Raw genomic sequence first — 10,506 nt, forward strand, 5'->3', positions numbered from 1 at the left:
GTTGGGCTTTTTGAAATTGTAAACTAGGCTCTGCGAGATCCCAGAGTTCTGTGTCTGTGTCCCCAGACAATAAGTTGCCTGAACGTTCCTGTGCAGCCAAGTCTCCTGGTTGTTGTTCCCCCAGCGTGGAAACAGTTAACAGGGTCGCTCCGTTTAGGACTGCCAACTTAGCTTCTTCATCTGCCCGTCTGTTTCCAACTGCCATGGGGTTGTTCCCCTTCTGGTGCCCCTGACAGTGCACTATAGCTAGTTCTTTAGGGCCTTTTACTCCCTAGCTTCTTTGCTTAGAGGATATTGTTTAACACTGATTGGAGATGCAGAGGCTTTTAATTCTACTACTATTGGAGGTTGTTTTATGGCTAGACCTAACCCAGCAGTTTCTGCCCAGGCATCAGGATAATCTTTTATCCATCTCTGAGGTAGTCTACCTGTTTGATCAGTCCCAGGGGCCGTGAAGAGTTGATGTTCATCTTCTATTGACATAGTCAAAGCCGTGACTATGGGGGTCTTTACTGAAGGGTTTAGAAACTCCACTTGAGGACCATCAGGGTTAAAGGTTATTTTAGCCCGGAGCTTGGTGAGTAGATCCCTTCCCATCAATGGGGCTGGGCATTCTGGGATTACTAGGAAAGAGTGGTGGACTTTTCCCCTTCCTAGGTCCATAGTCCTCTTTGTTGTCCAAGCCCGATATTTACTGCCATTAGCCCCTTGAACCAAGTATCTTTTACTAGATAGGGGGCCCAGTGGGGTCTTAAGGGCTGAATATACTGCTCCTGTATCTACTTCAAAGTTCACTGGGGTCCCCTCCACTTCAAATGTTACCCTGAGCTCGGGGAGGGGATCCAAGCCCCAACTTTCCTAGTCATCTAGAAGATGACGTAGCTGCTTCTTTTTGGGGCACTCTTTGGCCCAGTGTCCCTTTTCTTTACAGTAGGCACATTGATCTGAGGCCGGGGCAGCCTTTGGGGTGGGCCCAGGTATCCCTTCCTGTCTCCCTGCTTTTTAACTTCTGGCCTATCTGTGGCTGTGACCAGGACCTTAGCCAATGCTTTAGTCTGCCTTATGCTCCTTTCATCTTCCTTTTGTTCCCTCTCCTTATCCCTCCTCTGTTCCCTCTCTTCCTCAGTTTCTCTCTTATAATATACTTTCTCAGCTTCTTTAACTAAATCTCTTAAGGTCATATCTTGTAATCCATCTAAACGCTGTAATTTTTTCTTAATATCTAGGGCAGCCTGCCCAATAAAAGCCATTGCAACAGATACCTTTTGGTCCTCTGCCTGAGGATCAAAGGGAGTATATCTCCTATATGCTTCCATAATTCTTTCCAGAAACATGGAGGGAGATTCATTGGGTCCCTGACTAATCTCTCTTACCTTGGCCAAATTAGTTGGCCGCCTAGCGGCAGCTTGGAAATCCACTATAAGAGCCCAGCGATAAGTGGACAGATGCTCCCTACCTTCAAAGGTGTTAGGGTCCCAGTTGGGTCGGTTTAAGGGGAAGCCAGCTTCGATGATGTTAGGAAGTTGGTTTGGTCTCCCATCTGGTCCAAGAATATTCTTTCTGGATTTCAAGAGGACTCTCTCTCGTTCCTCTGTTGTGAAGAGAGTCCCCAGAAGTTGTTGGCAGTCATCCCAAGTGGGCTGGTGTGAGAACATCAGCGACTCGACTAAACCTGTAAGTCGGGTGGGGTCCTCAGAAAAAGGGGGATTGTTATTTTTCCAGTTGTATAGATCTGAGGAGGAGAAAGGCCAGTATTGGTAAGCCTGCATCTCCCCCCCGTGCCCATCATCTATTGTGGGCCCATAGGGACGAAGAGGAAGCATCACTGGGGCTTTTGGATATATTTTTGTATTCGATTTTCCAGAATTTTATTGAGAATTTTTGCATCTATGTTCATTAGAGATATTGGTCTGAAGTTTTCTCCCTTTGATGTGTCTTTGCCTGGTTTTGGGATCAGGATGACATTGGCTTCATAGTATGAGGCCTTTTTTTCTATTTCCTGAAATAAATGGAAGAGTATTGGTATTAGTTCTTCTTTAAAGGTCTTGTAGAACTTGGCTGTGTATCCATCCAGTCCTGGTCTTTTCTTGGTTGGTAGGCTTCTGATGGCATCTTCTATTTCCTCACTTGATATTGGTCTGTTTAAATTTCCTGACTCAATCTGGGCAAATTATATGACTTAATGTTTTCTATTTTATTGGAGTATAAAATTTCAAAATAATTTCTAATTATCCTCTGTATTTCTGTAGTGTCAGTTGCATTTCTGTATATCCTGCTAGTTGGGTATTGTTGGATATTGTAAGCATATTCTTGGGTCTTTTTAATCCAATATGTTAACCTATGTCCTTTGATTGGTGAGTTTAAGCCATTAACATTTAGGGTTATTATTGAGACATATTATCTTCTTCATCACATATGCTGGTAATTTGAGTTCTCTCTCTTCTTCTCTTCATTAGCATGGCTAAGGGTCTGTCAATTTTATTTATTTTTTCAAAGAACCAACTTTTTGTTTTGTCAATTTTTTTTCAATTGTTTCTTTTCTTTTGATTTCATTGATTTCAGCTCTAATTTTAATTATTTCTTGTCTTCTGCTGCTTTTGCTGCTGATTTGTTCTTCTTTTTCTAGGACTTTGAGATGTAGTGTGAGGTCATTTATTTGTTGACTTTTTCTTCTTTTAAGGAATGAACTCCATGCAATGAATTTTCCTCTAAGTTCTGATGTCATAGTGTCCCAGAGATTTCAATATGTTGTGTCTATGTTCCCATTTACCTCTAAGTATTTTTTAATCTCCTCCTTGATGTCTTCTGTAACCCATTGTTCATTCAGTAGCATATTATTTAGTCTCTAGGTGGTGGAGAATTTTTTATTTTTTATTTCTTCATTGATTTCCAATTTTATTCCATTATGATCTGATAATATGCATGGTAGTATCTCTACTTTTTTGTATTTGCTAAGAGTTGCTTTGTGGCATAGTATATGGTCCATTTTAGAGAAGGATCCATGTACTGCTGAGAAGAAAGTGTATCCACTTGATGCAGGTTGAAATATTCTATATATGTCAGTTAAGTCTAAGTTATTGATTGTGTTATTGAGTTCTTTAGTTTATTTATTCAACTTTTCTTTGGAAGATCTATCCAGTGGTGAGAGAGGTGTCTTAAAGTCACCCAAGATTATTGTGTTGTGGTCAATTTGACTCTTGAACTTTAGAAGAATTTGTTTGATGAACATAGCCACACCATTGTTTGGGGCATACATATTTATGATTGTTATGTCTTGTTGGTGTATGGTTCCCTTGGGCAGTACGCAAGTCTACTTTATTTGATATGAGGATGGAAAAACCTGCTTGCTTCCACAGTCGATGTCAGTGGTATGATTTTTTCCAACCTTTCACCTTCAGACTATGTATGTCTTTTCCTTTCAGATGAGTCTCCTGGAGGCAGCACATTGTTGGGACTTTTTAAAAAATCCAATCTTCTAGCCTATGTCTTTTGATTGGTGAGTTTAAGCCATTAACATTTAGGGTTACTATTGAGACATGGTTTGTATTTCCAGATATATTTGTTTATTTTTGTTATTTAACTTGACTTGATTTTCCTCTTTGGTTAGTTTTTCCTTTAATATACTACCTCCCATGTCACTTATGGGAGGTAGTACATTAAAAAATAGTTACTAAATTTTTGTCTCAACTGAAGATAGTTCTTCCAGGTGCCCAGTCTCCAGTTGGTCAAGTATTTGACCTGCCCTGTCTTCCTTTGGGGTCTGGAAATGAGCTCCATCTAATGTCAAACTTCCCCTGATACTTCTGCCTCAATGGCTTCCTCCTATACTCACTCTGACTTTCTGGGTGCCAGGTGAGGGCACTGAGCACTTTTCTTCCCACATCTTTCCTTCCTATTGGTGAGATTCCCAGTGAAACCATTTGAATACAGTCAAGTTGAAATACAAAAGCTCAAATGTTGGGTATCAGCTACACCAGGAAGTTGTCTCAGCAAATGCAGCCAGTAAGAAATTGCCTTGTTTCAGGCGACCATTCTGATGGGTCAGTACTCTGTGGGCAGTCAATGGGCAGTGCAGCCAGACAGCCACCAGGACCTCTCATTTCTGAGTGTCCCAGAGGTTCTTGGCTGGCTTTCCTGAACTTTGGAGATTCTCCTCACAGGTTCTCTATGCAATGATCATGATGGTATCTTGGAATTCATCCATTAGGTGAAGTTTTCTCTGGGCAGCTGACTCAGTAGCAGCCAGATGACTGGCAGGTGAAGAAACAAACAGGATGCGCATCCTGGATCTGGCCTCCCCTGCTCTGGGTCTCTCACACTGTACCTTGGGACTGTTGCTGCCATTGCTTACCCACTTGTGTCTATGCACCTATGCTTGGCTTCAGGCCATTTTTCCCACCTGGCTCCACCAAGCTTCTTATATCTCCTGTTTCTACTTAGATCTTAAGAAGCTCTTGTCCCTTAAAAGATGAGTCACCACTCTGTCAAGGACATATTGTAAATGACATTTTTGTGCTACAGAGCTTTGTAGAAGGTTTTGAAATCAAAAACTTGAGCTCTCCAGCCTGGTTCTTCCTTTTCATGAGTGTTCAGACTGTTTGGGAGCCCTCATATTTCCATACTAACATCAGAAAGAGTTTTTCTGTCCAAACCACATTGTATAAAAAGACATAAGGATTTTGATAGGGATGGGATTGATTCTGTATACCTTTCTGGACAGTTCTGACAACTAAACAATATTAAGTCTTCTGATAACCCAGGAAACTCCATGAATATGATGACAGTTGTTTTCACTAATAGTTCTTTTAAATCTATTCCTGCAATGCTTTATATGTTCCTCCTTAAGTATATTACAAAATTTGTAATTATTTCAGACAGTATTGAAAATACAACAGTCATTCCAATTTTGGCTTTGCTGTTCACTGGCAGTAAAATTTTGTATTTTCTATCCTCTTTATTGAAAGTTTTTATGAGTGCCAGAGTTGATGTCCAATTTTCAGGTTCTTTTACAGATAAGATCATATTATCTGTAGGCAGAGAATATTTTATACCTCGATTCCAATTTTCATATCTTTTTCTTCTGTCTTCATTGCTCTAGTTAAGACTTAGCATACCAGGTTGAATACAAATGATTAGGTGGGCACTTTTGGTTTGCTCTTAATCCTTCATCATTGAAAATGACAATATCAGTGCATTTTATATACAAAATAAATTAAGCTTTCATTTATTAGTTTCTCATGAGAGTTTTAGGCATACTACAGAAAGATTTGAATTAGTTTTTTTTAGGAGCAAATCTTACACACTTTTATTTTGCAACTGATATATATCCAACCCCCTCCTATTATTTACATATTCTTACCTTTATATGTGATTGACAGTAGCAAACACTTCACATAAAATTCTTATAAATCTTAGAGATTTTAGAAAATTTTTGAAATAGCTTGTAAATTTGGGGATAATGTACTTGCACAAATATGAAGTCAGAAAACATGCAAGGAACCCCTAGGGTTCCCTGAATAGGCTCTCCCAATAGTGACACCTTGGAAAAGAATGGTATATATCACAAATAGAATATGGACAATGATGCAAATTAGAATCAAGACAGAATTCCATTTCCACAGCACAAGAATCCTCATGGTCCACCCTATTTACTCCCTCAGGCCTTCTCCTGCCTGTAACCCTTGGCAGAGCACCTGTCCATTTCTCTTATTCTATTGTTTCAAAAAAGTTTTATAAAGGATATAGTGCATAACATTTAAGTACTTTTTTCAATCCATCTAAAACTTTGGTAATTTCATAAGTTGTTGTGTGTACCAACACTTGATTGCTTTTCATTCCATGATATGAATGTATCACAGTTTGTTCAACCATTTGCTGTATTTTATTTTTGTATAGAACTACATATCAGGAAAAGAAAAATTTCCAATGGATCCATCTTTAATAATCTAGACATTATTCTTCTATCAGTAGCAGGATCTGTGCTTCAGGTCCATCCATGCTCCCTACATTCAACTAAAGCAGTTAACTGTGGCCAGTGATTCTCCAGCATTGTAGTGCATTTGATGACCTTAGAAAGGTAAAATTTCAATGCTTAAGTTGCATGTTGAAACAACTAAATCAGAGTGCTTCTGGTGTCCAGAGAAGAATAATTGTTTTGAAAGACCTCCTTTTGTGTGCTATAATGTTGACAATATGGCCCAGCCACTGTCCAAAGAACCTATTGCAATATCTGAATTGTATTTCAACTGCTCTTTCCATATACAGGATATGGCAGAATAGCCACTGGTCCACTTTGTATGTATACACCAATAATTAGCCAAATTGTGTCAAGTATCAGAAGAGCCAAAAAGAATCTTCTTCAATGTGCTCTTACCCTTATTTGTAAATGCTTATTTAGTCAAGGTTTCACACAAATATCTGTTTACAAGGAAAAAAACAAAGGGAGAAAAAAAGGAAGAATAAAGAAATTGATTTTTCTTGTAGGCCCTAATCTTCATCATGTGGGATGAGGCCCCAACTTCCTTAATAAGACTCCTGTAGCACAAGAATTAAAACCAAGAATCAATAAATGGGATGAAATAAAACCAAAAAGTTTGTTCTCAGCAAAAGAAATAATCTGTGAGGTGAACAGAGTGCCTATGTCTTGGGAGAAAATTTTTACCCCTCACACATCAGATAGAGCACTAATCTCCAAGGTATATAAAGAATTCAAAAAGCTAAACACTGAAAAAAACAAGTAACCTAATCAACAAATGGGCCATGGACATGAACAGACACTTCTCAGAAGGTGATATACAATCAAACAACAAATATATGAAAAAATGCTCATCATCTCTAGTAATCAGAGAAATGAAAATCAAAACTACTCTAAGATGTCGTCTCACTCCAGTCATAATGGCAGATATTATGAAAACAAACAACAATAAATGTTGTTGAGGATGTGGGGAAAAAGTTACACTCATACATTACTGGTGGGACTGCAAATTTGTGCAGCCAATATGGAAAGCAGTATGGAGATCCCTTGGAAATCTTAGAAAGAAACCACCATTAGACCCAGCTATCCCTCTCCTCAGACTATACCCAAAGGGCTTAAAAACAGCATATTATAGGGACACAGCCACATCAATGTTTATAGCAGCACAATTCACAATAGCTAAACTCTGGAACCAACCTAGATGCCCTTCAGTGGATGAATGGATTAAAAAAGTGGCATATATACACAATGGAGTATTACTCAGCAATAAAAGTGAATAAAATCATGCATTTTCATGTAAATGAATGGCATTGAAGAAGTTAATGCTAAGTGAAGTTAGCTAATCCCCAAAAAACAAATGACAAATGTTCTCTGATATAAGGAGGCTCATTCATAGTGGGGTAGGGAGGGGGAGCATGGGAGGAATATATGAATTCTAGATAAGGGAGAGGCTTGGGAGGGAAAAGGAAGGGCAGGGGATTAAGCAAGGATGGTGGAATGTGATGGACATCATTATCCATAGTACATATATGAAGACACAAATTGCATGTCAACATACTTTTTATGCAGAGACATGAAAAATTGTGGTATATATGTGTAATAAGAATTGTAATGTAAAAAAATACATGTATAAAGACATGAGTTGGTGTTAACATACTTTATATACCAAGATATGAAAATTGTGTTCTATATGTGTAATAAGAATTGTAATGCATTCTGCTGTCATGTATTTTAAAAACATAAAATCAATTACATTAAAAAATTTTTGGATAGACAAGTACATGGAAAGACTATAGAGTAGTAAAACAAATATACATATGAATTCAGAAAAATAAAGGATGTTAAAATAGTAAAAGATGGAAGGGAAAAAAGGCATAACACACCTATAATATATTATTCAGATGTCCCAGTCCTTAAAATCCTAATTCATGCAAAGTACTTGGTTTCACATATGTTGGGGATATGGGGGCACAAGGATAAAGGGGGAGAAGAAAAAGAGAAAAAAAATCTCAAAGGTTGAAACTAGGATTGTTAGTTGTTTTGGAGATCAGTATCTCCTGCTTCACTTCTCATCCAATAGATGAGGTTGTCTGTTCTTAGTATCTCCACCCTCAGAATGGTGAAGGTAATCAGGATGGGAAGACTGGTGCTGGTGCAGGGTACCTGTAAGTGAGGTGTGACACCCACCAGTCCCTGCAGGGAGACTGTAACTCAAGGGTCTCTTTTGGGGTCTGCTCGAAAGACTTGTGCACCTGGTTCTATCTCCCTACCTTGCCTGAAGATTTCCCAGTTCCTGGTCTCTCTACTACTCTCTAAACTGTTTCACCATCTCCCTCTCGTTTAGCAGTTCCCAATAAAGGGACCTCTCTCACCAGGCCTCACCCTGGTCACACTGCACACCCTTCCCATTGAGAGCTGTTTTGTGTTGGGAAGTTACTGTGCTGGGTTACCAGCCACTGGGGAGAGATGGGAGATGAAAACCAGGTACCTGGCCAGCTGAAGTTCCAATCTGGGAGCTGCTCCCACCAAATATGGAGAGGAAGGTGATCCAACATGGAGGTTTGCTGCTTTCAGTGCTGGGGTGTCAGGTGGGTGGAGGGAGCCGGGCATTCAGAGATGAGTTCTGGGGTATACAGTGTTGAAGCTGTTGGCTGTCTTCAGAGTCTGTGAGATGTCCCCATGTGCAGACAGACTACCACATGTAGGGAACTATGAGTAGCTACTGAGTCACAAGATGAAGGTGACCAGAGGAGTCCCTTCTTGGTAGATGGGGGTCAACAGGGGAGTGGCAGCAGAAGTTTCTGTTGGTAGGTAACAGCTAAGTGTCCTGCATGGGAGTGGAGCAATCAAGTATTCATACACACAGTCAGTCATGAGAATTTCTAAAGAATTAGATTGGGCAAAAATAGCCTAACCAGAGAAATTAGTTAATAAATAGAGGGGGGAGGAAGTGAAATTTTGACTGGAAGCTGTAAAATATTCTCTGCCTGTAGATAACATTACATTATGTATACAAACTTGAAAAATATCTCTTAACAGTTGTAAATAATTTTCATAAAAATGATAATACACAACAAGAAAAACTGGTCATCTCTGTACATCTAAATGAATATGGAATAACATTTTTATTATAATGTGCCTTGTGTGGATCTGTTTTGATTTTGTACACTGGTGTCCTGTAAGCCTCTCTTATTTTATTTCCCAATTCATTCTTCAGGTTTGGAAAATTTTCTGGCATTATTTCATTGAAAAGATTGTGCATTTCTTTGGTTTGTATCTCTGTGCCTTTCTCCATCTGATAAATCTAAATTCGGTCTTTTCATGTCATTCCATAATTCTTGGAGTTCTGTTTATGGTTTCTTATCATCTTCACCACTGTGTGGTCAACTTTATTTTCAAGACTGTATATTTTGTCTTCATTGTCTGAAGTTCAGGAATGCTTTTCTATTGAATTTTTATTTGGTTTTTTATTTCCTTCATTTCAAGGATTTTTTTTCAGAATCTCTATCTTTTCCTTGAAGTAATCTTTGATACCTATATTTGCTTTTTTTTCTTTATTGGAGTGATCATTTGTTGTCTGCATTTGCTCCCTTATATAATTCTTTACTTCACAAATCATTTATATTGTATACATTGTGATTTTGTTCTCTGACATTTCTTCTATTGTGCTGTCAAAGGATTCTATTATTATATCATCTTGATTTATTTGGGGGCACTTTCTTCCCTTATCTTTTTGTGTTGTCTGTGTGTCTTCCTCTCTCAGAGTATAGATCTAAGGTTATAGTTTCTACCCTATATTCTTATAGTTTACCTGCAGGTTCCCAATGTCTCACCTTTAAGGGGGATATCAATATTAATATTACCCAATGCAAAAAAAATATGCAACCTTAAACCAAATAGCTTCTGTTTAGATGACTACAGTTTTGTCACAATAAATAGAAATGATATTTTTTATTATTATCTGCAATATAAACAGTAGGTTTGCAAAGGAGCTTACAGTTTGTTTCTTCTGGTGGACAAAGAGAGAATGGGGATGTGTAGTGTGATGTTTATGAGGCAGAAGGAGAGAATATAGAGGTATTAAATCATAGCAAGAGTGAGAGAGGAATCACAAGTAGTTGGCTGTTAGCAGAAGAAAAGAGAGAAAGAACCAACCCCATGCAAGGCTCTCTCCTGCCTCTGCAACAAGATTGTGGCTATTGGCACACCTATCAGGAATACATTTTGTATAACCAATCTTGTAGGAAACTTGGTGGTGATCTTCCAGGTCCTGGCTCTTGTCCCTAGATGGAAGTGGCCATGTCCATAGTTGGTAGCAACAGTAGTATCAAACTTGTAGGTACCTTGGTGTTGGGCTTACAGGCCCTGGCCAGTGTCCCAAGATGTAAGCTATCCTAACTAATAATCGCAGTTGTGGCAGTACAGGTAACCCACAATGGTGATGGAAGTGTTCCAAGAGAGAGGTGACATCTTTCAGAGATGGGGCTGAAATGGCGGGCTGGGTGATAGCATTAAGCAGCCTGTTCAGGGAT

The 10,506-nt window shown here is 38.9% G+C and overlaps 1 pseudogene; it reads right to left on the bottom strand.

The window, feature by feature from the left end:
* Window positions 1–264: 264 nt before the first annotated feature.
* LOC113178093 (uncharacterized) lies at window positions 265–1,823 on the bottom strand (annotated as a pseudogene).
* Window positions 1,824–10,506: the final 8,683 nt, after the last annotated feature.

This window comes from Urocitellus parryii, chromosome 4, assembly GCF_045843805.1.
Source record: "Urocitellus parryii isolate mUroPar1 chromosome 4, mUroPar1.hap1, whole genome shotgun sequence".
NCBI classification, from domain to species: domain Eukaryota; kingdom Metazoa; phylum Chordata; class Mammalia; order Rodentia; family Sciuridae; genus Urocitellus; species Urocitellus parryii.